This window comes from Myotis myotis, unplaced genomic scaffold, assembly GCF_014108235.1.
Source record: "Myotis myotis isolate mMyoMyo1 unplaced genomic scaffold, mMyoMyo1.p scaffold_m19_p_8, whole genome shotgun sequence".
Lineage (NCBI taxonomy): Eukaryota > Metazoa > Chordata > Mammalia > Chiroptera > Vespertilionidae > Myotis > Myotis myotis.
The window spans coordinates 27,971,966-27,990,549 of NW_023416390.1; the positions used below are offsets into that span (position 1 = coordinate 27,971,966).

An 18,584-nucleotide genomic window follows, 5' to 3' on the forward strand; every position below is an offset into this window, starting at 1 on the left:
TGTAACAAAAGAGGGATCTCTTACCCTTTGGGACAGCATGGATGGACCTGGAAAATATTATGCTAAGTGAAATAAGCCAAACTGAGAAAGACGAATATCCCACTGGATGCCCCATCTGGCCCCTCCAACGCAAGCCACTTGTTTGCATCAAATACGTTCACTGCAATACTTAACACCTAAGGCCCTCACATGGACACACAGACTGAGAAATGCAGCTGCAGACCCAAGCTTTGGGGAGTGAATAGTACACCCACGACCTTGTTTGGGGGGCGTCCTTGGTAACCATGGATGCCGCCCTGAGACAGGCAGCTCTCTGCTGTCTGACAACTCATGAAGGTGTAAGTGTCTCTCACACCATCCACTTCACCAGCAGCATCGGACCCCTGGCAGCAGGTGGGGGGCCTGCAGCAAGGCCGGGCCCTGGAAGGACAGTTTCGTGGCCCCCACGCAGCCCACTGGCTGCTGGTCTCCACGTCTGGTCCCTCCAACGCAGGTCGCTAGTTTGCTTTTGCTCTACGCACGCGCGGCAGAGGACGACAGTCCCTTAGGGCAGGGGAGACAATGGTCACCCCCTTTCCACTCGCAGTCGCAGGATGAGTCCACACGGTGCCCTCGGAGCCACCGCCCTGTCACGGCCGCCCGCTTTACAGCCCCCTCTCCCTCCCCAACCCGGGCCGCCCGAGGCGCGCCGCCCCATCACCCACTGTCTCGCGCGCGCCAGCCTGGCCACGGGGAAGAGGAGCGTCGATCGACGTCGCCCGTGCGTGATGACGCACGTGCGCGCGCGCGCAGACGTGAGGACGCAGGCGGGCCGTAGAGAGCGTGAGTTTCCGCGTCTGTTTGGTCCCGTTCGCGGCGTGGGTTCTGCGCGGTTTTTTTAGACGTTTCCCGGGGCCGCGGCGCCGGCGGCGGGGCGGGGACTGCGGGGCGACTGTCGGCGTCCCCGTAGGGCCGGGGACAAGGGAGGGGAGGGGGCAGGGGTGGGGGCAGGGGAGGGGATGGGGGCAGAGCGGATACGGGTTGGAGGCGCAGCCTAGGCGCCCCGGAGATAGGGGATCGCGGAGGGCGTTCCCTAGAGCGACCCTGCCGGGGTGCTCTTCACCCGCGCCTGTGCGCCGACCGCAGGGGACGACCTGCCGGACTCTCAGGGTGGGGGCAGCTCCGGGGAGCATTAAGGGATTGTCTTTAAAGGCAGGAGCTTACAGCGACGTTGCGTCAGCAACAGCTTTCACTTTCAGGTGCACTTGGATCAGTCACTTTCTGTTCTGGGAGCTGGCGGTGTGCAGGCGCACCCCACTCCCCTAACCCGCACCCCACCTCCCCAACCCGAGGAGTGGTGTTTCTCCCGCAGGGCAGAGGAAATCCACCCACCCCTTTAGCCCTTTCCGCCCGGACCTGCCAAGCCTCTCCCAAACCGGATCAGCATCTCTTTCCCAGACTCGGGTGCTCGCAGAAGGAATCATCGCTTAGTCACGATTAAGCCACCTATATGCGTAGGTCCCTTTGCAGGACACTCAGTGACAGCCGGACTTTGCTGCTCTTTTCTATTTTTCCCCTTTGGAATGTCTTCTTAAAAGTCTGTCTACTGTCTCAAATGTATATGTCAGAGTTTCTAATAGCGTTTAAAGACCTCATGTGCTGCCGGCATGGCAAGGCTTGGGAAGAGGTCATCTTACTTACGAAGAGCAGCACTGCGTTGGTTTCCTAAATTGTCCCTGGACTACTAGTATCGGCATCCGTCTGTAACTTGTTGGCATTGTAAATTTGGGGGACATCCAGAATCAGAAATCTATTTCAACAAGCCTTCCGGTTGGTCCCAGTGCACCCGGGTGCTAAAGTTTGGGAATTACTGGCATATCGATAAAGAATAACCATTGGGAGTCTCCGTGGAATTTGACAGAATGGAAGGGATCCATGTAGGGCCTTTCCTGGGTGTAGGATCTTGGACAAGTTACTGAACGGTTACTTCCTAGGGCTTGTACGTCTTCAGTGTGAAAGTGCACCAGCATACGTGGAAAACACTCAAAGATGAGGTGTGACTTAATACCCGTTATGACTATACAATCTATACATAGGTTGTGGTGGAAGGTTCTTCATTGGGTTAGATAGGCGTTGTAGGATATTGTGATGACCGCTCAGATGGCATTTTATTTGTTTATTTGTGGTTTCCCAGTTATATTCTACAGAATTAAGGTTGTTTATTGGAGGCAGGATATTCAGCTCAAAGTTACAGTAATGTGTACTATCTCAGACCAGTGCTGTGGTGGCTGGAGAATTTTTAAGAATCACATAAGTTACTGTTAAAAAGTACTTTAAAGATTTTTGGCCTTCTGGTCTCCAGCTGAGTTACACTTTTTGACCCAGAATTTGGTAAAGGAGGTAGAGTGGATAACTGAGCAGAGATTAGCCTTCGGGCTGAGGAGTATTATGGAGCAGTGACTTGCAAGCATAAGACAAGGCTGGAGATGTCTCCGTCCTTATCTTTCTTTCCCACATGTCAGACTGTACAGCCCAGATAGCAGGCAAGGCCTCCTCCCACCCGTTCTCCATGCCTCTGTTTTCTGGGAGCATCACAAGAGCTAAGGTAGGAGTGCCAGCCACCTGTGGTTTTTGCAGATCATCAGTTGCAGTGTTACTCACAACTTTCCCCTTCCTTTTCCAGGGGGAGGCTTTTGGGGGAGAAAGAGAAGTATTCAGGATTTGAAGCAGGTGCCTTAAAGCCTAGACTCATTCCAGTGTTGAGAAAGGTCAGTGCCACCCTGTAGCCTAACCAGAGGCTTGGATTAGAGCACACTGATCCCAGGGCCTTGCCGTGGCTCCTGGATATCGTGGGTGAGAGAGTTTTCAGATAATCAGGAGTCACGTCAGATATCAGCTGCTATAAATAATTTTGATAGTGCTGCCCCATTATGAAGCATTCATTTTTCCAAAGGCCCCCATATTTTCTTGTCCTCTGTTTCAGAGAGGCAGATCTATAGTAGGGGCTTGGGGTCAGGAAGACCCTGCTTTGAACCCTGCCTCGGCTACATACTGATTGTATCCATTAGACAAGTTAACATCCTCCCAACCTTGATTTCCTCTCCCAGCAGATAGGGTCATGGTGTGTGATTGCCTCCGGACATTGGATGAAATGAAATGAAGTGCAAAACATGTCCACCAGGTGTTAGGCAGAGAAGCTCAATCACTACTGCATGGTAGACAGTAGAAAAAGGTAGTTACCACCTCAAACCTAACTTTATCCCATTCATTTCCTCTTATGAATGAGGTAGTTTTATCACCTAACTGCACTGCTTTTCTTAAATGATCAAAGATGCTGAAGTGAAAAGTCAAACCTTTCACATTATAGTGAACAAAAGAAAGCCAACACTTGGAGAAAGTTAAAACTCTAAACATGGTAGAAAAACACTGTAGTTTTATCACCATCCAGAGCAACTTCCATAAGACTTTTTGGGGTGCTTACTGGAAGCTGAAGGTCAGGGGTGATTAATATTTAAGTTTCTTCAATTAGTTAATAGGGACAGTCAGTTATAGAAGGGGACACTATGTTAGAGGAGATGAGAACTCAATAAAAATATGCACCAAAGTATAAGAAAGTACTATTAGTTCTGATATTGTTTTTTAATATGGATGCTTAATGATAGCAAAGTGAAAATCTTTGTTCAATTTTTTCAAAGTAATAGAAGTTTATATGTGTGTGTGTGTGTACATATATCCTATATAATAAAAGCCTAATAATGCTAAGTGTCCAGTCATCCATTTGTCTAGTCAACCAAAGCGTAATATGCTAATGATATGCTAAAGCCACTCACTGCTTGCTATGACATGCACTCACCACCAACCTCCCATGTCCCTCCCCGGCCTCGATTGTGCACCAGTGTGGTCCCTGGGCCTGGTCTGCACACTCTCATAATCTAGGACCCCTCGGGGCATGTTGGAGAGCAGGTTTTGGCCCAATCCCTCTCAATGCAGGAGTTGTCCCCTGGTAGCCGCTCAGCCAGAAGCCAGGCTCACAGCTGGTGAGCTCAGCGGCGGTGGTGGGAGCTTCTCCCACCTTTGCGGCAGCGCTAAGGATGTCCGACTGCCAGCTTATTCCATTCCCTGTGGAGAGTGGCCCTAAGCTGTCAGTTGGACATTTCCCAAGGGCTCCTGGACTGTGAGAGGGCGCAGGCCGGACTGAGGGACCCCCCCCCCCCCCGAGTGCATGAATTTTGTGTACTGCGCCTCATATATATATAAATAAATATATGAGCATGGAAAATACTTGAAAGATTCATACCAGGTCATAATTACTTGTAATATGGGGATGGGGTAAATCTATACAATTCATCTAAAGTTAGATATGTGCATGTTTATGTAAACAGTCTTTTAAAAAGATAGAAATGATGCTTTAAAACGATTTCCTTTTAGGCTGCAGTTGTCATCCAAGCATTGGGCATCAGATATTTTTAAAAGCAGGGAACCCTATTTAGCAGAATCTCACCTGTAGCGCTCAGGAGATGAGAGGCTTTAATGAAAGGCACGGGGCCTCAGCAGGGACACACCTGAGGCATGTCCCTGGGACCTAGGAGTCCAGGTCACTGGTCTGAAACTCTGTCTGAGGGATAAGAATCCTCAGGAGATGAACTACACCTAAGAAAGTCATGGCAGGAAGAATTCTTGTGGGTGGGAATCACAGATGTGTTCTGAAAACAATGCCCAAGGTTTTCAGCAATGTTAAACAAGTAGTATAGCTTCTCATGCAGAGGAGTGATTACTTAAAACAAAATCCAACCTTTAGTCTGACCCATATTTTATAAAAATAGAGAGGTGTCTATGCACATTTTTCTTTGAGAAATCATCTAAGCTTTTTTTTTTTAATCCCTCAAGTATGGCAGCTGTATCACTGTTAAAGCTATTTAATATTTTAACTGGCTGTTGTTTAGCATTACAAATGACTCAAGGAAAAAGAAACAAGGAGTCCATGGAAATACATTACTTGTGTTTACTGCCCCTGGGATTTTTTGTTTATGGAAGAAACTGGTTTGCATTTATATGATAAAGGATTTTTCTTAGAGTTAATTTTTAGTTAATAGTGAGCTTTCATAAGAAAAATAATTTCAAATGAATGCTAAGAATCAGATTGTTATTAATAGGGGAAGTAATATTGCTTTGTCTTTTTTTACACATTGAGGGTTTCCTGGTGACAGCTGGAGTGTGGGGGAGGGGCAGTCACTTTCAATCAACCAGCTGCTCTGTGCAGCATCCTGATGGTGGCATTTCAAAGCCTGTGGATAATTTTGGCTGTATTCAGAAAAGAAAATGTATCGAATTTCTGGGAAGCAATAGATAGTGTGCAAGAGCCCTTTGGGATCTAGATGATAGCCAACTAACCACGCATGCATTCAGGTTTCCATGTTGGTGTTAGTTACCATCTACTTTCTTGGACATTGTTACTAGTACATGCACATAATAGTTATAAAGCAATAAAGCTTAGATCCATGGGGGGAAAAGGCTCATTACTTTATGGAGAGGAAGGGAGAATGGAAAATAAATTTTGGGGGTGTGCTTCTTGTTTTCGCATAATATGCTCTTTCATCGAGTCTTCACAATGACTCCAGGAAGTAAGGGAAGTTTTTCTCATCTCTGGATAAAGAAGCTCAGCAGGATTGATTATATGATTTGCCTGCAGTCACGTACCAGTAAGCAATGGCATCCAGATTTGACTGCAAATCTGGCTTCAGCTCCAAGAGTGTTGTCATAAGAATTACAGCTGTTTCTCCATGGTGTTAACTTGCTTTTGCATTTTTAATTCAAAGTGTCAATATCAGGAGAGTTATGAGTAAAATTTATATACATATTACATCTATTCTATATTCATAATATATAGGGAGAGAGTTGACAGCTACTAATTTTGGATTTTTTTCTCCTCGAGAAAAGTCTCTTGGGCAACACCGAAAGAAGTTTTGATACAGTTTTTATGTTACAAATACCAGCGATTTGCAATTATGTGTTATAATGAATCAGTTGTGATTCTAAGTTTGAAAAAAATAGAGGAATAAATATATATGCATATTGCCCTGTAGCAGAAGTCCCTGCCTTCATACCAAAGTTTTCAAGATTTCCTCCTTTCTTTCAAGGTGTGTTAATTTTGTATTAGTACAAAACCTTATAGATTTCTAAATTTCCAGCTTGTAGCTATACAAGAATATCCACCAAGTGATGACTTAAATCCTTTTATTTTTGTGAAATTGCTCCACAACTTTTGACTGTGAATTTCATTGGTCACTTCATCTCCTTCCCCATTGCCCACAGGATAATGCCTGCCCCAGTATTTTCTTTATTCTCCACCGACACATCATACAAAACTTTAATTTTGCTACTTTGTAAACATTCCATGCACTTTTATATACAGTTCTATTATGGTTCTTTATCACACTATATTGTTGCTGTTTGTGTGTTTGCTTCTCGTCCTAGGCTGTGGTTGCTTCAAAGAACAGTGCTTGTCCCTTAGTGGATGTGCAGATATTATTAAACTAGAGGCCTGGTGATACTCTTCACCCGGTGTCCAAGTTTATGCACTAACTATATGACTTTGAGAGGTCTTTGCCTTACTCACATGCTTGCACTGTGCTCTCTTTTCTCTTTAGGGCATGCCTGGAGCAGACCTTTGAGATACTGCTTTATACCCTAGGGGCTAGAATATTGTACGCAGTAGAAAATGAGAGCTGGTAATGCTTGAGGTAAACTAGGATTTGCTTGCCAGTCCTTGGCAAATGCCATAGTATTCTGGGTAGGGTTCTTTGACAGCAAACAACAAAACTAAGTTAAAGCTCATCCAGATAACTCAAGAGCAAGATATTGGAAGTGTATGGGTAAGCTCAGAGAGCTGACAGAAAAGCCAAACCACCAGGCTATGGGACAGTAGCTTGGTGGGGTCTCAAGGTTTGCATAGACCTAGTAGATAAGAAAATTCTTTTATTAAAAAATATATGTTTATTGATTTCCGAGAGGAAGGGAGAGGGTGAGAAAGTTAGAAACATCAATGATGAGAGAGAATCATTGATCGGCTGCCCCCTGCACACCCCCTACTGGGGATGGAGCCGCAACCTGGGCATGTGCCCTTGTCCAGAATTAAATCCAGGACCCTTCAGGTCTGCAGACCGATGCTCTATCCACTGAGCCAAACCAGCTAAGGTTGGAAAATTCTTTAAGTTACTAGTAATGCTCTGAGTTGTCAACTCCAGGAGTCGTTGGTATTAGTGTCTCTACACAAGTTTTAGATTCCAGGGAGAGAGTTGTTACTCCAATTCTGGTCACTGGCCCTCTTGATTGCCGGTCCCCTCAGGACCACATCCAGTGGAGGTCTGAGGTAGATTCCTATTACTGAAAGAATGAGGTATTGATGCTGGGCAGGCAAAATCCTCACGCTGTCCCTATCACCTAGTAATTAGTGGACGTCCTGTGTGCTTTCTGGGAGCAGAAACTACATCTCTGAAGTCTTGACTATTTCTTATGCTGGGCAGATTTCGGTTACATAAATAATTTACCAACAGTCCTTACACACATTAATTTAAAGGGTGTGGTGACTATCACTTTTTCATTGATTTTAGGTAGACAAAGAAATCTAGCGTGGAGCAACTGGGAGAGTGGAATTACTTAAATCCTCTTGAAGGGAGAGATGGTGGGATGTTGGCATTGCTGCTCCCTGTGTCTGCTGGTTTAGGCCCTATGTCTGATGGGCTGTCAGTGGAAGAACTTTAATGAGCCCTCATTACACTAAAGCTTGTAGTCTGTGAGAGAAGGAACTGGCTTATGATTGATATTGGAAATCATACGTGGTGATGGATCAAAATTGGAGTTGGCACTAATTCACCTTGCTGTGGAGCAAAAGTCAGGACTATGTACAAAATCCAGTAGTTTCATTTTTCATGTATAAAGATAATCTAATCATTTTTGTTAAGACAGTAACACTTTAAAAAGGAGGGAAAAATAAAAATTTGGCCATCTGACATATTGAGATTTTTTTTTTAATCCTGAAATGGAGGATCATTAAATTTTCAAATGTAATGATGATTTAAAGACAATTTTGACAAAAATTGTGGTTTGACATTTTATTATAAAATGTATTTTAATTAGAGAATCACTTCTATTTTCATGTGTCTTCCTAACACCCATCATATTGTTTAAAATAATGTGTGTGTAATTGAATCGCATGAAAAGGTTTAAAAATGTGGGATCATAGCCCTGACCAGGTGGCTGAGTTGGTTGGAGCATCATCCTCTAAATCAGCAGTTCTCAACCTGTGGGTCGCGACCCCTGAAAATACATCCTGCATATCAGATATTTACATTACGACTCATAACAGTAACAAAATTACAGTTATGAAGTAGCAACAAAAATAATTTTATGGTTGGGGGGTCACCACAACATGAGGAACTGTATTAAAGGGTCGCGGCATTAGGAAGGTTGAGAAACCAAAAGGTTGCAGGTTCAGTTCTAGGTCAGGGCTCATACCTAGGTTGGGGGTTTGATCCCTGGTTGGAGCACATGAGGGAGGCAAGCTCTCTCTCTTCCTCTCTCTCTCTCTTTCCCTCCCTCTGCTCTCTCTAAAAATCAATAAAAACATATCCTCTGGTGAAGATTAAAAAAAGAAAGTGGGCCTGGCCAGTGTGGCTCAGTATGAGTGTCGACCTATGAACCAGAAGGTCATGATTCCATTCTCATGGCACATGCCTGGGTTACTGGCTGAATCCCTGGTAGGGAGTGTGCAGGAGGCAGCTGATCAATGATTCTCATCATTGATGTTTCTATCTCTCCCTCTCCCTTCCTCTCTCTGAAATCAATAAAAACATACTTTTTTTAAAAAAGTGGAATCATAGAAAACCCAGAAAATGCTAATTGGTTACTAAGTTATAAAAATACTGTAAAGCTATTTAAAATTGTTGATGTCTTATTTTACTTTATTTGTTTATATGGGTTAAAATTACTGTCATTTCTAAGTTTATAAACATAAATAATCTCAATATAATCTCATTTAATTCTCACAACACTAAATACGCCTTCATTATTTCCTTTTACAGATGGGAAATGGCAGTTAAGTGACTTCCCTAAGGTCACATAAGTCGTGTATTGTAGAGATCTTACCAAAAAGACCATGCCCTCAAACATTGTCCTATACTCTGCAGACGTTAATATTGCCAGCCCTGTGCATCATTGTGACAAAAAGCATTGGGACATGTCTTTTCCCAGAGCCTGTCTGTTTACCCGAGCTTCCTGACAACTTCTTTGTGTTCGGAAAGTCTTCAGATGTGTCGAATTGCCCGTCACCTGTGCTTGTTTGCTGTGAACATGGCAGCCCTTCCCGCGGTGCAGGGTGTGCTCTGTGAAGCCTGTTGTCCTGTGTGCCTTAGAGCAGCCTGGCAGCCTTTCATGCTGAATCCAGCAAGGTTGCTTTTTCATTTACCAGAGCTGGGGTGTCGCTTTCTAGGTGAACAATAATTAAATGCTTTTAAAGATGTATTTGATTAACAGGAAGCTGACCTGTGTAAATTAATTATAACTGTAATGATGTCATAGCCTTGTCTTTTATTATTAGCCAGGTAATTGACCAGAAGTTTGGAAGCTTATTGTAACTGACAGTTAGGGGTTTGACCTTGTGTGCTGTCTAGAAGCGAGACGTGCACAATGCATGTAAATGCAGTGTGTTGACTGTGCTGCATGTGTGGTCGGAGCATCTGATCTTGGCTTCTCATTTCTACTCTGTGCTGCTTTGAGGAAATTGGTATTCTCAAACAGAATATTACACTGAATTCTCTTCGTAAAAGCATCGGGCCAAACACAGATGTCTGTGTCATTGAGTAATTACAATCAGATGGGAAACCTGGCACATTTAGGATGTATAGTCAAATAAACAAATGCCCTGAATTAAATGAATCTTGTTTTTAAGTTCCATGTGAAGGATGGCAAAACAACTTTTGGTAGAGAAGACGTAACAATAGGGGCATATTTGATAAGTTGAGAGAATTTTTCCCCTCCTATTCCAATTTGTCCGAGAAAGTTCAGAGCACATGGTATTTTCAGTATTTGAGTGATGAGAGCCTCTAACTTTGGTGGATTTGGTTGAAGAATGGGATGATGGTGGTAAACATGGAGGGGAAGTGGGATAATAAGGACTAAGCAGCAGTGGTTCCTGGGTGTAGACCGTCCTCTGTCCTGCACACTTTCTACTAGGGGTAGAGTCAGCTCTGCTAGAATATGACATACGCATTCCTAAACTCACCATTCTGAGCACAATCAGGCAGTAAAAACCACAGGGCTTATGGAGCACATGGTATTAGGAGCAAAACACCCCAAAACTTTGTCAGTGGTACATTAAAAAGAAGAGATAGGCCCTGGCTGGTTTGACTCAGTGGTTAGAGCGTCGGCCTATGGACCAACAGGTCCCGGTCAGGGCACAAACCTCGGTTGCAGGCTCGATCCCCTGGCAACCAATCAATATGTCTCTCACATCTATTCTCCCTCTCTCTCCCACTCCTTGCTCCCCTCCAATCTCTCTAAAAAAAAAAAAAATCCTCAGGTGAGGATTAATAAAAAAGAGAGATAGGAACCTAATAAAATAGTAGCACAATTCTACGCCTTATATAATAAAAAATATACAAGTCCTACCATAAATACAGCCTGCTCCCTTCAAAAAGTCCTAAATTTTGCTGTGGAAGTGGTAGCAACTTGTGAATTATTGTCAGCGGAGGAAGGAGGGTTATCTGGAATTGGATGGCAGACATTGATGGGTGTAGCTCATAATACAATCTGTGAACTTGATGTAGCTGGATTGAGGTGTGCAAATGTGTACATTTTGAGGATTTCCATGAAGCTTGCTTCAGCTGAGTATACTTTTCTGCATCCACCTGGTATTTCTTGCTGATGAAATACAATCAAAAGCGAAATATGCATTATGCTCAAATTGTTCCCTGATACTGTATATTAATTACAGTTGACAAATTTGCTTGTTTTAAGTACTGCAGCAGAAGTGACGGAGCCCGGTCAGGGAGTGGTGCTGGCAGTGCTGTAAGTTCTTTGCCTGAGTGCTTTCTCTGGCCCCTGACACCTGTTTTGCCTGCTATGGCAAGCCACAGGGACGGGAGTTAAGGCGGACCCCTAGTCTTGGGGATAGCACTGAGGCATAACTCTACTAGTTCCCAGGGTTCCCGGTGGGATTATGCGCCAGTAATCACAGTGATGGCTGGCTTAACGATGCATACATTTTTGGCTCTTGCCTTCCCTATCTTGCTTCTCCATGACCCTGTCAAGGTATTTGTCACCTTCCAAATAAATTAGTTGCACAGAGACCTTTGTCTCAGAGTCTGCTTCCGGGAGAAGCCTAAACTATAACATTGATGTATAATAATAACAAGTAGCTACATTCATCAAGAGTGTGCTGATGGAATCCTCATACTAACCCATTTGAAGATGGGGGAACAGACATGGCTTGATGAATTTGCCTAAGATAAGTCACACAGCTAATAAATAGACCAGCCATGTTTGCCACCACTTAGCACTGAGCGAAGACTCAGAGGCAAACACGATCTGATTGGGAAACTAGACATAGGTTAGTAATAGAAAATAAGGTTAAGTACTCAATGTTTTCAATTTAATTACTGGGGCTTCAAGGGGCCTTTTAGCAATGTCTCCTATTCTGCGATTATAAAAGGTGTTTGTTTTTAAAGCAGCTGCTTGGGTTGGGGGTATGAAAATGGAATGTTCACACCTAATTTGGACATTTGCACTTCAGTATTTTTCCCAAAGTTAATCATGCACATCCCAAAGTGCAGAGAGGAGCGAGGCCTGGCCACCTTTCTAAGGTGCTGTCACCCTGGTCTCGCATGTGGATGTGTATGATTCTAGGCCAGTGATGGCGAACCTTTTGAGCTCGGTGTGTCAGCATTTTGAAAAACCCTAACTTAACTCTGGTGCCATGTCACATATAGAAATTTGATATTTGCAATCATAGTAAAACAAAGACTTATATTTTTGATATTCATTTTATATATTTAAATGCCATTTAACAAAGAAAAATCAACCAAAAAAATGAGTTCGCGTGTCACCTCTGACACGCGTGTCATAGGTTCGCCATCACTGTTCTAGGCAGAGTCTACAGGGCAGGGAACCTTTACAGGACCCCCTTTCCTGGTGTTCTTATCCCTGGGAAATCCAAGGTGAGGTGACATTAGAGGTCCTGCGCCTGTGTGTCCTTTTCTGAATGCTCCCTGATCCCAGGGAGGATGCTTGAAAGCTATGCAGCAAATGGGCCACAATCCTCCTATCTAATAAAAGAGTAATATGCAAATTGACCATCATTCCAACACACAAGATGGCCGCCCCCATGTGGACACAAGAAGGCTGCCACAAGATGACCAGCAGGGGAGGGAAGTTAGGGGTGACCGGGCCAGCAGGGGAGGGCAGTTAGGGGTGACCAGGCTGGCAGCAGAGGGCAGTTAGGGGCAATTGGGCTGGCAGGGGAGCAGATAGGCGTCGATCAGGCTAGCAGGGGAGTGGTTAGGGGGTGATCAGGCTGGCAGGCAGAAGCGGTTAGGGGCAATCAGGCAAGCAGGCAGGCAAACGGTTGGGAGCCAGTAGTCCTGAATTGTGAGAGGGATGTCTGACTGCCCATTTAGGCCCACCTAAACGGGAGGGTGCAGGCTGGGCTGAGGGACACACCCCCCACACACAAATTTTGTGCACCGGGCCTCTAGTAAATGAATAAAAGTATGTGTGTGCACAAAAGAGCTCCTATTAACTGCAGAATCTTCTGTCAAACTTTTCTGGTGACTTAGAAGATAAGCTGAGGCAGTTCTGTCTCTGAATCTACACCCTTTGTCACCCTAGGGGGACGGGGGCGGGTAGGGTTAAGCATGGCTGCCTCTCCAATGATGTGCAGGAAATAATCAAAGCAACTTCTAAACTCCTTTAAAACAGCAGCAGTTGCCCTAACTGGTTTGGCTCAGTGGATAGAGCGTTGGCCTGTGGACTGAAAGGTCCCAGGTTCGATTCCCATCAAGGGCACGTGCTGGGTTGTGGGCTCGATCCCCAGTAGGGGGAGAGCAGGAGGCAACTGATCAATGATTCTCTCTCATCATTGATGTTTCTATCTCTCTCCCTCTCCCTTCCTCTCTGAAATCAATAAAAATATATTAAACAAACAGCAGCAGTTGTGTGCACTTTGTCCTTTTTCCCCTCCGAGCCTAAAAACTACCTGGCCTAATAGATGGTCAGTGTGTTACTTTGTTGTCTGATTATATTGGTGACCTTGTTAAAGTTTAGCCTCTTCTAATCCTGAGAGAAGTTAAACTTTCTTTCACCAGGCAGAATTGATAGATGTTTTCCTCCTGGTCTCTCTCTCTTCCCTTCTGCATCTCTCTGTCTTTTTCTCCATCTATATCCCAGTCTCTGTGTTTAGGGAGGACATTTCAGTCTTTAGACTCTACTTCAGATTTCTGAGCTTTTTGTGGTGCAGAGCAACTTAACCGAACTGAACCTGAAGAAATAGACCATGTAAGTGTTTGATGATCTTGGACATTCAGGACCCCCAAGCTAGGAGCAGAACCAGCTGGGAGGAAGTGCTGACTTACTGGGGAATAATCTGCCCAGTTCATTTTAATCAACTCTTTGTGCTTTTTACCTAAAGTTTTCAAATTGCCAGGAGTTGCCCGTAGACTGCTCACCACTACCACAGCCTCGTCCTTTCCTTTCACTTTGGCAAAACCCCAGTCCCTTGGAATGAATGAATTGTGGATCTTCATTTCCTTTGCCCTGTGTAAGTTAACTGGCATTAAGCTGACACACACAGACAGTTGTTGTTGAAACTAGTTCAGAGCATTTCCTAAATGTGCCATTCCTTTCCTGAGTCCTCTGCCTTTACCTGAGACCAGCTCATTATTCCTTAAGATTTCTTACCCTTAGAAGCCAGTCCTCAGTATAGTAGCAAAGCTTGGTCTTGGTGCTAATAGTGTTGATGGCTTTTTGTTTTCTTGTTTTATCTTTTAGTTCTCACACCTTTCTACCCCCTTCTTGGTGGCAGGGCCAGGTATAAGCTGAAGTCTTGTGTTTAGCCTTGTGTACTTTGTACTGCGCCACAGTTCCTCCTGGTGAAATTGATCTAGCGTTTTCCAGCAGCAGTCGATCGATCTTATCACTTCCTGGATATTGTTAGACTCTAGGATAGAGCTGATTACCAAGGCCTGACTTGACCATTTCTTTTGGAGATTCCATTTATTGCCTTGGGGAGGTATTTCTATGGCTTAGAATAAGTGATTGTATCATTTGAAACCACTTTCCTGTATTTAATTTAAACTTATGTTTTCACAGCTACCACCTTAGTTTTGCCTCAGTAATTATCTATATAAGACACATGCAATTTTGGTCTTTCTTTTACGGTTCCACACCAAAACTGCAGAAAGGATTTCCACCAAATGGGGCAGTTATGTTTGGAATGGTCAGACTTACAATATAAGATAGGGGATGTGTGTGAAGTTCACTTTGGTGACCTTTGGTGGTAAGAGTACCCCACGTGGCTGCCTATCTGAGGAGATGGCTTCACTTAATTAAGCACCTTGGACAGAGAAAGCTGAGGGCTGAAATTTGAATCCCTGGAAAGTCTCCAGGGCAGAAGCTCCATTGAGCTTCTTCTCACATGGGCATCCTTCAGGAGAGATGGCAGGGCAGGGAATGATTTTCTTGGCAAGTGCTTTGTAGACCAGCTAGTAGATAATGTGGAACTAATATTGTCTTCACAGGATTGTGAGAATTAAATGAAACAAATGACACAACTCCTTTGTAAACTATCAATAATTTCACATATATGTTATTATTGGGAAGGTACATAAATGTTATAAGACATTGGATCCTGGACTGAAAGCCTTGAAGTTGATCAGATGATAAAGAGTTAACATCAGCTAATACTTATACAGTGCTTATTATGTTTTACATATGCTAACGCATCAACTCCATGAAGCAGGTTTATTATTATTTAGCATCTGTTTTATAAATGAAGACACTTAAGCATAAATTGATTGAGAACTTGCCCAAAGTTATACCCAAGCAATTGAGCCAGGAATCAAACTCAGGCCTCTTGGCTCCAGAGTTCATTCTATTAACCATAACACTGTTCAATCTCATGATGAAGTACAGAAAGCTGTTATAGGTGAGAAAGCATGATGGATTGGGGCAGGGGATAACATGATGAGATTGGATTTAAATCAAATCAAGTGAGGTATTGTATAAAGTCGACTGAGGGAAGACTGTTAGGAGATAGGGCATGGTCTTTAGTGAGGTTTGTCACCACATAACATATGCCCTTAATAGTGGTTGCTTACTTGCCTGGAACATTCTTCTACTTCTATTACTTTAGTGGTCTTAAATTCTAACTCACCAGCGGTCAGGTATTCTGCCTTCCACGTGGATGGCATTTATATTTAAGGCAGGCTATTTTAAAGGACAGTTGGACAGTGTCTCACTAAGGTAAGGAAACTTTTATTTGTTTTCATTTGGGGAGATGATATATGATGGGCGGGGGGGGGGGGGGAGGGAAAGAAAGGAAGTCTTGTATCTTAAGAACTCTAAATCTGGTAGTGTAAAATTAGAGGGATTTAGCCAGTTGGCATTAGGGAGATAGTTAATGGTTATGTGGAGCCAAATGAGACAATTTCTCATGTAGTTATAACGATGAAGTGTATGAGTGTGGAGAACTACTGTATAAATGGGGGTCTCAGCAACCCTCAAAAGAGGAAAGTGCTCTCAATTCTCAATTTCTCTTGGAACAGAGTCCCAGTTGTAGATAGTTCTGTGACTACATGCTGGAATGTAATTACTGAGAGTGGCACAATATTCATAAAGACTAGATTCCCATTACCTTCTTCATATAATTGGATTCCAGTTTTCATTTTTTATTTATAAAGTCAGTTTTCATTCATTTGATTGTCTTCCATGAGCACAGGGCCTCTTATGGTCCTCGGATGGAGATTCCTCCCTGCACTCCCAGGATCCCCATTGACCAATCAACTCAGGTAGCTGATGTGTTGTGATAAACTGAACACAGTGTAGTGATGTGAAGCTGCTGCATTTAATATTTAAATATTAAGTTTTAAAATCATAATTTACATGTTATACATACAGCTATGTATCGCATATACCAATTATGTATTGCACATAAGCTATAAGCTTTTTGAAATACATTCATGTATTTCAAAAGTGGAAACAAGTTACTTTGAAGTCTTTCATTAATAAATTCTTGTTCATTAAATGCAAATACATATTATACTATACAATTTTCTTATTTTCAAAAACTATCTTGAAATCTGCATTTTGTAGTTAGGTTCTCTTGGGGCCTAAGGAAGCTAATGCCTTTTAGGGAAAAAATATGCTATGTAGGAAAAGAATTACACTAAGTAGGAGAAAAAATTATGCTTAGCAATTTTATTGGAAAAACAGAATTTTATTATGGTGCTGGACTAAAAAGTTCTCACTTATTGGTCCTATAGTAACAAGCTGAGAAAATAATTTGTTATGTTAGGATTTGAAAGCCATTAATGATAAGACTCCTGAGAGAGTTACAGGAGAAGAATTGGTCAGTTCAACTCATTCCTAGAGAGAATAGACTGTCTTGAAACAGAATGAGAGAGACAGAAAAAAGGATCTAGTGTGTATAGTTTGACCAAGTTCATGTGGTATTTTTGATGCACTGATTTCTTGTCCAACTCTTGTAATTTAAAAAGCAGAGGGAGTTTTTATGTTTAGCATAAAGAGTCTGCTATTTCTATAGCATATTTGCTTTGTTTGAAGCAATAAAGCACACTAGCCCTCTGTTTCTTTCAAAAGCGATTTTACAGTATTGGTAGTTGAATGTGTTGGTCCCTGCCCCTGCTATTGGACTACATTCCCATTCAACGCAGCACATCACAGGGGAGGGAAGTGCTGACATCCTTGCAGTTGAACCTGAACAATGTCTTTGTAGTTTCATTTTTCTTTCTGAAGCATTCGTTTGACCGGAGCTTGTTAAACTGTTTCAGAAAGAGAGACAGAGCGAGAGCGAGAGCGAGAGCGAGCGAGAGAGAGAGAGCTTGTCTGTATGGTTCTGTGTACCTGTGAGCATGTGTGTTTATATTATGTTTTAAGCAATGAAAGTTTTAGCATTTGCTCATCAGTAGTCATTATGGAAATATAAATCAATACCGCTTCACTCCCACTAGGATGACTATGATTAAAAACTGGATAAAAACAAGGATTGTTGAAGATGAGAAATTGGAGATCTCTGACACTGCGAAATGTAAAAGAGTACAGAAATTTGGAAAACAGTTGGGCAGTTCCTCAAAAAGTTAACAAATAAGCCAGCAATTCTACTCCTAGGTATGTGCCCAAGAGAACTGAAAACAGAATCTATGTTTCTATAAAAAAAAACAAACAACTGTTTATGAATGCTCATAGCAGCACTATTCACTATAGCCGAAAAGTGAAACAACCAAGATGTCCATCATCTGATGTATGGACAAGTCAGTGTTGTATCTCTCTATAATGAAATGTCATTCTGTCATAAAAAAGGAACTACTATATTATTAATACATGATACAACACAGAGATAAACATTGAAAACATGCCAAATGAAAGCAGCCAGACACAAAAGGCCACATGCTGTATGATTCAGTTTATATGAAATGTTTAGAATAGGCAAATCCATAGAGACAGAAAGTAGATTAGTGATTGCCAGGAACTGGGATAGAGAGGAGAGCAGGAAGTGACTGCTAATGGGTACAGAGTTTCATTTTGGGGCAATGAGAATGGTCTGGAATAGATAGTGGTGTTGATTTTACAACCTGTGAATATACTGAAAAACACTGAATCATACACGGTAAGAGTGAATTTCATGGTATGTGATTTATATATCTCAATTTTTTTAAAAAACAAAGCTTAAGCATCTAGAAAATCAGGCATTAGCAAAGTACTGAGCCTGAGAGATAGTAAGCCTTTGATAAGTACTTGCCAAATGAGTTGAACAAACCTACTCTCTCCTCTATGACATTTTTAGGTAATATACTTAAAATATATGGTACTATTATTAAATGAAATTTACCACATGCATGAAAATAGTAGTAATGGCAATAGCATTAATTAATCTCACATATGTAGTGATTGGCCTTTTCTTGAGTCTTAAAGAAAAACACACAATTAAAAAAAAATCAGTGAGTAATTGTAAGAGTTGTTGCACTTTTAGTGATATGGAAGGCTGTTTTTCAGAATAGCATTTTATTATTCCCATTAAGACTCTATCATTTCTTTCTTTCTTGTGAAATTAATTTGGTTACTATCCAATGCCAAATTGGATATATAATTTATAACTGTTGTATATTCTTGCAAGTTAATGCTCTAAATTGTTCTTGAACATTTAATCTGAAAGTTGAGATATATACCTCCCTATTAAATGATAATGATGAAATATGTCCTACTTTGTAAGTAGAGTTGAAAATCACCACAATTAGTTTCTTTTCCTTTTTTATAGAACTCCTTTCTCTCCCCCTTGAGACACATTGGTTTCCCAAGTTATGAATTCAGTTTCTTTT

General features: G+C 42.5%; 1 protein-coding gene across 2 annotated transcripts in view; it reads left to right on the forward strand.

The window, feature by feature from the left end:
• Window positions 1–797: 797 nt before the first annotated feature.
• Window positions 798–18,584, forward strand: part of RHBDD1 (rhomboid domain containing 1) — a 101,333-nt gene continuing 83,546 nt past the window's right edge. Inside the window, exon 1 of one of the 2 annotated variants that reach the window (XM_036319799.1) lies at window positions 798–822. The gene's annotated coding sequence lies outside the window, so the exon portion shown is untranslated. Of the gene's footprint in view, window positions 823–17,219; window positions 17,377–18,584 lie in introns of those variants that run through there. The other variant, XM_036319798.1, reaches the window with a different exon arrangement.